At 38.1% G+C, this 12,083-nt stretch overlaps 1 long non-coding RNA gene across 1 annotated transcript; it reads right to left on the bottom strand.

Annotated features, from left to right (window-relative positions):
- Nucleotides 1-2,323: 2,323 nt before the first annotated feature.
- On the bottom strand, nucleotides 2,324-11,207 carry LOC118026446. Its single transcript, XR_004683583.1, has 4 exons — nucleotides 9,311-11,207; nucleotides 7,337-7,432; nucleotides 5,610-5,863; nucleotides 2,324-5,224 (listed from the first exon to the last, which is right to left on the bottom strand). It is a non-coding gene; the product is annotated as an uncharacterized LOC118026446 (long non-coding RNA).
- Between the last annotated feature and the right edge of the window lie 876 nt (nucleotides 11,208-12,083).

Here is a 12,083-nt window from a genome sequence, read left to right as displayed (position 1 = left end):
ATGACATGGATGGAGCTGGAGGGTATTTTGCTGAGCAAAATAAGTCAATCAGAGAAAGACATGTATCATATGATCTCACTGATATGAGGAATTCTTAATCTCAGGAAACAAATTGAGGGTTGCTGGAGCGGCAGGGGGTGGGAGGGATGAGGTGGCTGGGTGATAGACATTGGGGAGGGTATGTGTTATGGTGAGCACTGTGAATTGTGTAAGACTGTTGAATCACAGACCTGTACCTCTGAAACAAGTAATACATTATATGTTAAAAAAAAATAAATAGTAGGAAGGGAGAAATGAAGGGGGTGGGAATCGGTGGGGGAGACGAACCATGAGAGACTATGGACTCAGAAACAAACTGAGGGTTCTAGAGGGGAGGGGGTGGGGGGATGGGTTAGCCTGGTGATGGGTATTAAAGAGGGCACGTTCTGCATGGAGCCCTGGGTGTTACACGCAAACAATGAATCATGGAACACTACATCAAAAACTAATGATGTAATGTATGGTAATTAACATAACATAATAAAATAAAAAAAATTCTCATCTAAAATGTAAACCTATTTTTCATGTGCTCTTAAAGATACATGCGCTATCACATAGGAAAACACACACACGCTCTATTCACAAACAAGAATCTGAGGATGCCACAACCTTCATTCTAGAAATAATGAATATAAAGTTATATGCATAATATGGTTATCTATATGAAGTGCTCTGTAAATGTTACCTGTCATTATCATTATTATATTACAATCATTAATTGAATAGATCAAAGTTTTAGTGCACTGCATATAAATTCTGAAGTGTTTTCGCTTCTGCCTCAAAAAATTTTCAAATTGCCCTCTATATTTAAAAAAATTAAAATCACCTAGAAGAGAGGAGTAAGTGTGTCCATGCAGAAAAGATGGGTCTTTGCCGAACAACATGTTAGCTGTCCCTTTTGTGAACTGATTTTTAAAGCCACTAAGCAGCAATCACATTGCAGTTGCAGGTCAGAGAAATGAGTCTAGTTTCCAGCTTAGCTCTGATACTTGGTAGTAGATGATAATAAATTTCCAGGTGGTGTCCTGTTAGAATGACTAGGAGGTAAAAGAGAGTGAAATTTTGACACTGGATTAGAGGCTTCACCAAGTAAGACCTGGTATTAAAGGAATAACACCAGCATCTAAAAATCTCCATCAGCTTAGGTGCCAGTAAATATTCAATCTCTTTAGTGGAACAGATTCACTAGAACCTTTAAATTAAGTAATGGAAACTCTGATGGATTTTTCCACCTCTCTGCCATTTCCTTTAGCAACACTATTACTCTAAAGAATGGTGAGTCATAGGCTGACCTGAATCTAACAAACGAGGTTGTGTGTGAGTGGGTAGACATCATAGACACAGGGCCAGACATCAGAGAGGTCAAATTCCAAGCGAATATGTTTCTACCTTCAGCCAACTCTAGTGTTACCTACAGGCAACACGCGAATCATTAGATAATTATGCTCCCCTCTGCGGTCTTTGAAAACAGTAGAAGTACAGTGCTAAGTTCCACTATAGAAAAGATCACACAACCTTTGGTGTTTAAAATAGCATGAATCTACCAAGCAAAAGATGACATAACACACTCCCACCCCCTCTCCCTAATCATGGCTTTCATACTATAAAAGTCATTTGCTCTGCATTCTCTATTTTCTAGAACACAAGCCCTAGAGTTCTGGAATGATGCCTTGCCCCAGACAGATGCTGGATATGCACATTAAAAACAGATGGAGAGATGACAGGTTCATCTGCCCATTAGTTTTTTTTTTAAGAGAGAGAGGGAGAGAGTCCAAACGAGGGGAGGGGCAGAAGAAGAGAGAGAATCTTAAGCAGTCTCCACATTTTTATTATTAATATTTCTAATTCCTAATATCTAATAATACTTGTATGATGATAATCAGGTTGATAGTCTAAGGTCTATGTTTTTCATGGTTGATATTATTTTTAATAATATCAGTGTAAAACATAGTTGCAAGTTCTTGGGAATTCCTTCCATCATGAGGTGGGGGTCTTTATTTATTACCTTTGAATCTGGAGGCTTCTGATTCATTTATAACCAAAAAATAATGTACAAAAATGGCACTCAGTAACTTCTGAGGCTATATTGATGTATTCATTTTCTATTGCTGCTGGAAGAAATTACCACAAAATTGGAGGTTTAATATTGTATTTTATTTTATTTATTTTTTAAAGATTTTATTTATTTATTTGTCAGAGAGAGAGAGAGAGTACACAGGGGGAGCGGCAGGCAGAGGGAGAAGCAGCCTCCCCACTGGACAAGGAGCCTGAAGTAGGACTGGATCCCAGGACGCTGGGATCATGACTCGAGCTGAAGGCAGATGCCTAACCGACTGAGCCACCCAGGCATCCCCAGATTCATTATTTTAGAGTTCAGGAGAATAGAAATCCAAAATCAATTCCACTGGGTTGAGGTCAACATTCTTTCTGGAAGTTTTAGGGCAGAATCTGTTTCCTTACCTTTTCTAACTTCTAGAGTCACCTATATTTGTTGGCTCATGTTCCCTTCTGCCATCCTCAGACCACGTCACTCCAACGTTTGCCTCCATTATCCCATCTGCTCTTTCCACCTTTGACCTTTTGCCTCCTGCATAAGGCCCTTTGTGGTTACATTTCGTACCCACCTAGATAATTTAGGGAACTCTTCCCATCTCAAGACCCTTAATTAACCACATCTGCAAATCTCTTTCTTCCATGTTAAGGTAATACATTCACCACTTTCCCATCCTTTGAGATAGCTAATTAAAACCGTTTCTTGCATCCTCTCATTTTCAAGAAAGCTCCATTCATCCTCCTCTGACCTTTAATCTCAGTTTATGATCTGAGAAAATAGAATTCATTAGACTGTTTTCCATCACCAAAACTACAACCTACTTATTATCTACACCCATCTTCTTTGTTCCTCTTATTAAAACTTTGTACAGGTCCTTTATTCTACTCTAACACCCTCTATAGACATATTCTGGGGCCCATCTCCTACATTCCTACCTACAATATTTTTGATCATCCATACATTTCTTCCATCATCAATCTCTCCCTCTCTACTAGGTCATCCCCATCAATATACAAACATTCTCTAATATTTGAGTACAACATGATGGTTAGAGCATGGGCTTTGCCCAGCTTCAAATCTTGGATTCACCATTCCTTAGTTATTTAAACTCCCTCACTTACAAATGGGATAATAATGCAATGTACATTATGGTGTTGTTGTGAGGATTAAATGTCATAGTAGGAAATCTATGGCTATTAATTATTATTAATGTAGTATTTCCACTCCTAAAAAATCACCTCACATGACCCCACAAATCATCCCAGCTATAGTCCTTTTTCTCTGCCACACTTCACAACCAAACTTCCCAAAAGGGCTGTCAACAAACATGACTCACTCATGCTCTTCCCTCATACATACTTCAAGCTGCTGCAATCTCATTTCTATCCCCTAATACTTAACTGAAATTTCTCTTTCACAGTCATCAAAAACTTATATATTTCACAAGTCAAGGCACTTTATTCTGTACTTATCATACTTAATTTAACATGCTGGCAGCAGACAATTTGCAAATGTCTCTTTTTTTTTCAGTGTTCCTCCTTTGGCTTGTAAGATAAAACACCCTTTTCACTTTCCTTCTACCTCTGTAACTGTTCCATCTCAGACTTTTAAAAACCTCCTCTACCTAACTTCTAACTACATGATGAAATCCCTCTTTGTTACATATGCTTTTTGCAAGGAAATTATCTCTAAATACCATTTATATACCGAAGACTTCAATTTTGTATCTCTAGCCCAAACATGTCTTCTAAACTCTAGATCTATGTATCAAACTACTTGACAATCCAAATACATATAAAATATAACAGGTGTCAAACCTAAGGTTTGACTTCTACTGGTTCCATATCTGTTCTCTCTCTCTCTCTCAGTCCTTCTCATTTTATTAGGCAATCTCACAGATGCCCAAACCAGATTTCTTGGTATCATGTTTGATTCGTTCTCTCTCTCTCTTTCTCTCTGGCTCTTCCTCTCTCTCTCTCTTCATTTTGTTCCCTCAGATAACAATCAGAGCCCTATATAAGTATCTGTGTATATGTGATTTATTGATAGAGTACTCTCCATAGAAAGGGAGTGAGAGAAACACAATGAGATAGGCAACAAATTATACAAGGGTATGTTCTCAGCACTCGGATTCCATAGGGAGCTCTGGAACATTCCTTGCACTTCATATTTGCTCCCTTCTTTAGTCAAGGGGCTGATTTATTTCTACATGAACTAGTCATTGGTTTTAGGTTTCCCCACGGAGGAACATAAGGGCATAAGGGGCATGGACCCTCCCATGCAAAGCAGCAGCCTAATGGCAAAAGACAATTCTTTGGCAAAAAGGCAACCGTGAGTTTTAGCTGCCAGCACTAAATGCAAGTTGGGTGCTTTCTTTGGTCCAAGAAAGGGAGACTGGGCCACATCACAGCAGTGTCCTCCACAATCTACCCATGCACAACACAGATTTACTCATTTCTATCCATTAGCATAACTTCTTTAGGATTCAGGTTCATCATAAGTTCCAACCACAGTCCTTGCCCTTGGTATGGAAATTTCACTGCTACTTTTCATCTCCATCCTCATCACTACTACTCATTCTAATTTCCCCTCCCTCCTGACTAGCACTTTTGCTGGTCTAGGTGGTTTATCTAGCGGGGTAATCCAGACCTTCATTGGCATGGAGCCTAAGGCCCAGGTCATCATGTCCTCATTAGGCTGTGGTCACTCTACTTGCCTTTTGACAGTTAAAAAAACAGAGTAAAGGCAAAGGTGCCTCTGTGTAATACCTGAGTGCTAAACACATTCCTCTATGCCCCATTTATACAGCAGCAGTCCTACCTCGTTATGATAATTAGTTCATATTCCCTTGCCAACATGGTAACTCCTTTCTCTGCCTGTTGGCTTACTAGCATAAAGAGGCCAGTGTGACCAGGTGGCAACTGTAGCTTTACATTTACTGGACTATTCACTATTATGTTCTCTGGTGTAAGTATCCCCACCCCCACAACCCGGGAACCAGGGCTTTCAGACTCAGACAGCCTAAAGTTATAGGCACAGATGGCACGGATTGCCCAAGTTGCTCACTGAGATTACTGGCAAATGAGTTCACAGCTACATTCACTTCTTGGTTCTTGTACTCCCGTGTTCTACCTGTTGGAGACAAAAGATCATATAATGATCATTGGCTTAAGGAGTATACTGCAATTAAAGAACAATACCTCATTTCTGTATGGTGTCATCTCTAAGTTTCTATCAGCTGCCCCTTTAGAAACTGTCCCATTGCTTTCTCAGGCTGAAAGCTTCTGTTTAGTGCAGTGTGGGGGGATCAGTGGAGCCCATGGTTTTGTACCCACCACCTGACCTCCTTTGACCAGAGACAATGTTATATGTGATTCCATGTTGGTAGATGAGACAATCTGTGACCCTCTGAGTGGTAGTTCTGGCAGAGGTATTGTGGTTAAAAAAAGCAAACCCATATCTGAAATCACACACACACACACACACACACATATCCAAGTTAGATTGAATAACTGACCTTCCCAGGGTGGAAAGGGTCCTTTATAATCAACTTGTCATCAAGTAACTCATTTTCCTGAGCAGTGATATTATATCAGGGGTTTAAAGTTGGTTTCCGCCGCCGGCAGACTTTGCAACTGGCGACAGCAGTAGCTAGATCAGACTTGGTAAAGTGGTGTCCATGCTGCTGTGTCCATGCATAAGCTCTTCCTCTGCTCTTGTGATTACTTTGTTCTGGTCATCAGTCCACTGTGAGCAGAGCCTTGTTGACACCTACTAACAGAATAATCTTATCTTTTTGTCACTAATGGCTCTTCTGCAGTGAACACTAATATGAAAGAGAAATACCATCATACCCTGTGGCCACTTCCATAGACACATAGGTCTACATGTATCTCCCCAGACTTTCTTCTCTGTAATATTCCAATCTTGGTGCATCCAGACCATTGACCAACCAGCTAAGCCAACTGAAACTGCCTATGAGTTGGTATATATGTCTGTTATCCAACCACTTCTCTCACAAAACGAAGTGGCTGAGCAGCTGCATTGTTCAAAGCACTGCCATTTGGGGGACGTCCCTTTACCCCAGTCTCTCCTTGACCAGTCTGTACAGCATTCCATTGTTCACTTGCCTCCAAATGTTATGTATTATATATATTAATCATTGGTCAACCAGCCTTGGGCTTTTCCCTCCTCCTTCAGTTAGTCATAGGCACATCTGCTGAGCCATACAAATGAGCTGAGGCAGGGTTTTTGGTGCAGCAGTGATGGGTGAAATGGGGGTCTGCACCACTCTGTGCAGCTTATGTGTACATTTTGCACCTGAACCAGCACAATTTGGGGTTTTTTGCTTCCATTTTAAAACGGTTTTCCTGCCCAGCTCCCCTGACTATGAAAAATGTCCTCAATTTCTTGAATTCAATGAATACTAATAATACAATTATAACTTACTCCTACATAGGCATATTGTTATGCTAAAAAATGCTAAAACCAGAAATTCTGAAATTATTTCAGACACTGATAATTCAGCTATTGATTACTCAACAAAGATCACAAATATTACACAGACTTAGTTTCTGGTCCAGTAGGGAAGGAGTTTAGAAGTTGCCACTCCATCCTAACAACAAATAAAAAGCTGAACAAAATGAAAAATCAACAACTCTTCTTAAATCTGTCACAGAAGTGAGTTCACAGGACCAATCACTGTCCCCAAAATTGGAGAGACAGACAGGCACTGTCCTCAAACTTGGAGAGACAGACAGGCAGACATAGAGAATCACAATTTATCAGAGCAGAAACCCATGAGTTGAAAACTCTACAGGAACCAGTGTTCAGGTAGGGAAACCTGAACTGTAACTAATAAGTTTCTAGAGGCTCAGTGTGAGCAAATCTAAGAACTGCAGGGGGACCTAGTCATAGAAGGGTCCCACATTTTTATAAATTTTGCCCTCTATGACTCTACTAAGTCTTCATAGTGAATATCAGAGGAAAATGCCTGTGTGCTTCTGGCACATGTGATAGAGAATATTTAACCCAAATTCCTTGGCAAGGTGGGTTGAAAGAAAACAGCAAATATTATCAAGGTAGTTTTTCATTCCTTTATTGTGAATGCCCAATATTATTCTGGATTACATAGTGTTATCTCATCTTTCTTGCACCTACCAGTCAGTTTTTGTTGTTGTTGTTGTTGTTTCACTTCTAAAACTACATGAGATACCTAAACATGGCCGTTCAGGCTTTACTTACCTTGGATTGGTGGTTGGATTTCCAGCAGATCAAGTTGGAGTAAACTTCTCTCTACAGAAAGCCAAACCATCATTTTCCAAATACCATTCAATTTACCTGAAATTTAGTTTGAGATGAGAAATGATCTTTTGTGATCTTCAAGAGTAAAGCAGAAGAATATGTATGCTTCTCATTCATTGATTGTCCATTCACAGATAAACATATTAACACATTACTCTTGGTGCCTGAGATCGCTGTAATAGCAACACGTTACTCATTTTCTCACATAACTTGTTATACCATTCAGGCATCATGAATCACACTACTCCATCAACCTACATCACATCAAGGAGACTGCCAGCTGGAAATTTATGTCGAAGAGTTTACATCAGTTTCTAAAGCAGCTCCAGGATATGTATCAGAAAATAGACTACAGTGAGAAGAAAGAGAACAGAAAATAATTTGTTCTCTATTTCGAAACAATTAAAAAAAAAACAACCTTGTTAAATAAAATGTTTTCTTTTGCAAGACTTCTACATGTTAACCATTTTTTGTTTTAGTTACTCTGAAAACTAAAATCACTAACACATATAAAGTGCTTACTATGTGCCAGGTGCTGGCACTTACACATAATCTTATTTATTCCTTAAAGAAATTCCTTAGGAAGTTTGCATTTCCTAAATAACCTTTCCATGGTCACATAGTTGAGTGGTAAAGCCTGAATGACATCCCTCAGATTTCATAATCTAAGATGTGTCGCCCATTATATTTATATATGATTTCAAAAACATTTAAATAGACTTTTATTATTAAACAAGACCTTAGGTAACTAGATGAGTGCTTATGTCTTTGTTATTCATTCTGGTTTGAGATCCTTTAAAAAATAGTTATGACCTGGCAGGTCACACAGGCTATATCCAACCCATAGGTATGTCTTTCTTGGCACAAGAAGTGCTATAAAATCTATAAATAGGTAGATGGTTTTTCAAAATAAGAATACCTACATATATGAAATCTGGATTTCTAACTTTCCCTGAAAAAATAGATATAACCTTAAATCTGGGAAATTATCACTTAGAACATATTGGTGTTTTCCAACTACATCTAAAAGTGAGAAGAAAAAATATGTATAATATTTAATAATCTGTTTTAATAAATTCTTTTGAGGTTGGAGAATGCCTATGATTCTGCCACTCTGCATTCTTTTCATCCAAACATACAGAGCCAACATGCATTGATCAGAAGGCTGAATATAGGTTTTATTTTTTTTACTTTATTTTTTTATTATGTTCAATTAGCCAACATATAGAACATCATTAGTTTTTGATGTGGTGTTCAATGATTCATTAGTTGCATATAAGACCCAGTACTGAATATAAGTTTTAGAAGTGACCCTGTGACCTGTGATATCCAGACTCCAAATGATTAGTTAACACTTGCTTTGAATTTTTAAAAACTTTGTTCACCTAATAGTTGGATCATTAAAAAGTACCTCTGAAAAATACTTCGGCTTCACTTTCAATAAATAAAAAGTCCCATCAGGTGGCCATCTGTTACATCAGAAATCAATATACTCCGTCTAATTTGTCTCTGTTATATCCAGGGTCAGTTTCCTTCACCTTCAATTATTAGTCTTACTGTGACATATAACAGAGTCAAGTATTACAGCCATTACCCAGAAAGTCTGTTTCTTAAGGAGTAATATAGAGCACATAATACATTTAAAAATGCCTCAGCCTTCCCAACAACAAGCTGTTGTTTAAAGTTTCTGAAATATTTAAGATTTAGAGTACTAGATTTCAACCTTCTCAAAAAACAGTGTATCAAATCTGAGTGCATGTGCCATAACATTGCTTTTATGACAAATAGTAAGATATTTCGTGTGCTTGGTAGAATAAAAATAAAATGGTAAGTTGAAATATTTTAATGGATTAGAAACTACCTCTCTCAACAACTCACCATACACACATATACATAAACATAACGAACACTTACCTTAAAGGGCAATAGCAGTGCCTGTATCAGTCAGTCATGGGCTGGTCAGAGAAACTGGTCCACACTAAATGGATTCAACAGAAAGTGATAAAGAGATACAGAGGCTTGTACAGCCTAGGGGTTGAGAGACTTGGGGAGTGAAGGTCAGGGAGGCCACTTTTAGCAAATTCAAAACTGCAGAGATCACAGGGAAGCTACCAACAATGACCTCAACGGCCTATAACATCAGAGTGGGCAATGCTCAGGAAGACACCAAAATGCCATGCACCTACTGAGCCCATATGCTGAAGTTCCTGCACCTGACTACAGTAGCCACTCGGAAAGGCATGCCTCATCCTTTTTATCTGCTCTACAACCTCTGTGAGTGCTTCTTATTGTCAAAAACTTATGGAACCTGCTTGCAAGGGACTCTAGGAAATGGAGTTTAGGGTTATATATCATTTTCAGTATGAGGAGGGTTGTAAAAGAGGAGGATGTATCAACACAAAATATTTAACCTAGTGTCACTTCTTTTTTTTATTAAATAACAGAAATGTATTGCCTCACAGTTCTGGAGGTCAAAAATCTGAAATCAAGGTGTTGGCAGAGTTGCTTGCTTCTGAGGCCTGTGAGAGAGAATCTGTTCATGCTTCTCACCTCACTTCTCATGGTTTGCTGAATATCTTTGGTGTTCCTTGGCTTGTAAAAGTATCACCTTAACCTCTGTCTTCATCTACACATGCATTCTCCGTGTAAATATGTTTGTCTCCAGATTTCCCTTCTATAGGGAGATCAATCTTATTGGACTAAGACCTACTCTAATGACCTAATTTTAACTTTATTACCTCTGTAAAGACCTAGCTCCAAATAAAGTCACAAATTGAGGTGCAGGGTTAGGACATCAACATATGAATTTGGGAAGGATACAATTCAGCCATAACAATTATTTACTGTTATATAACAAAGTACTCTAAAACTTAGAGTACATTATGTGTTAACTCATATGGTTTCTGTGAGTCAGAAGATTGGGATCACCCAGGTTCAATAGTTTGGCTTAAGAGCTCTCATTATTTGGCAATCAGGTATCAAGCATTGCTGCAGTCATCTGAAGGCTTGACTGGGGCTGAAGGATCCACTTTCATGGTGACTCACCCACATGGTTCTGGGCAGCAGACCTCAGTTCCTTTCTTCCTAGAGCTGTCCACAGGGTTGCTCGAGTGTCCTGAAATATGGTGGCTAAATTTCCCCAGAGCTAAGGATCCAAGAGACCAAATGGAAGTTACAATGCCCCATCACTGGCATCCTTTCTTGGGATTACATTGAACTGAATGTTCTAGTCTCAACTGGTCTCTACAGTTCTCACAAACATATTCTGGTCTGTATATTGTTGTCATGTCAGTGTCTCTGTAGGGGAACAAGGGCCTGAAGCTTCCTAGTCCATCATTTTGCTTTCAGCGTCACCTCTAGAACCTCTCCACCCACGAAAATTTTCTCAGTATTTACTAAATTGAAGTGAATTTACCTGGCAATCTATTCCTTAAAAACACTTAAAAAAAAAGCCATATAAGGAAAATTCACAGTCAAATCAAAATATTGAAGCTAAATGAACTCTATCAAATTTATTATAAAAGAAAATATGAGTTCTGGTAGTGGTGGTAGGGCATAACCTGCCATTCTTTATAGATGATTTCAAGTTGGTGTTATTATTGCTGAACAATCTATGTGATGGATCTCAGGAATAAGGGTAACAAAATAGAGATAATGTTCATGTTTCTACTCAATAAAATGCAATTACATCAATAGGATTACCTGATTGAGTCTGCTCCATGTTCAAGGAAAGATCATGTGCAACCAGGGCTAGTTCTCCCTTCAATAGCATAAATGCAGACAGTGTTCAACATTCATGCTAAGTAGTAAAACTTACGCGCAAGGATATTCTTTCATGGCTTTGGGCTTTGGAGAGATTTGCATTTTAGCCCAAGGAGGTATTGTTGATTCATTTGTTCCTGCAAAGAGATTTTCTTATTTTTCAAATCCACTAATAGAATATAAAAATTAAAATAACCAACTTTTCGACCTATTTTCTTAACTTGTCCTAGGCAAGATTTAAAACCATAGCTCATTCTGTCAATATGTTATTACTGAGGATAATTGGAATTAATAGACAAATGGATAATATAAAACCATAGTCAACACTTGTACTTTTAATCAGTAAGATATAAATATGAGTTCTTGGATTCTTAACTAATTCTTTGCCCTAAAGTAATTCATAAATAAAAAGAGAGGTGAAAGGGAAGAAATGAAGAATGATGACAGAGAATGGGGTAGAGAGGAAGAAGAGAGTGAAAGAGGGATTGAACTGGGGAAAGATGGAAGAGTGAATGAAAAAGGAAATAAGAAAATAAGGAGGAGGAAAGGAAAAAGATGAAGCAAAATGATGTAGGGATATCATGAAAATTTAGTTACATTTCTGACAACAAAAATTGCAGGGAGTTCTAGAGAAATGTCCCATATTATGTTGGTTTATACATAGCATAAGTCAGATGGTAGACAGTAATAGAATATTAACCATTATTCTGGATGCACATTTATTGACTTGTTTTTTTGAGTACAGACTTAGTGCAAGTCATTGAAACATGTATGGCTATATAATAGAGAAAATACATAGAGAAAATATTTCCTATTTTGATTCAGCTGTAATAGTTTTAGGTCAAGAATGTGTCAATAAATTTGAAAATAGACCTTTTAAATATACCATCAGAGGTGATTATTGAAGAAATACCAATATTGTAAA

This window comes from Mirounga leonina, unplaced genomic scaffold, assembly GCF_011800145.1.
Source record: "Mirounga leonina isolate KUSES-001 unplaced genomic scaffold, KU_Mleo_1.0 Mir_234, whole genome shotgun sequence".
Classification (NCBI taxonomy): domain Eukaryota; kingdom Metazoa; phylum Chordata; class Mammalia; order Carnivora; family Phocidae; genus Mirounga; species Mirounga leonina.
The sequence above is the reverse complement of the archived record's forward strand: the minus strand, read 5'-3'. Positions and strand labels throughout refer to the sequence as shown.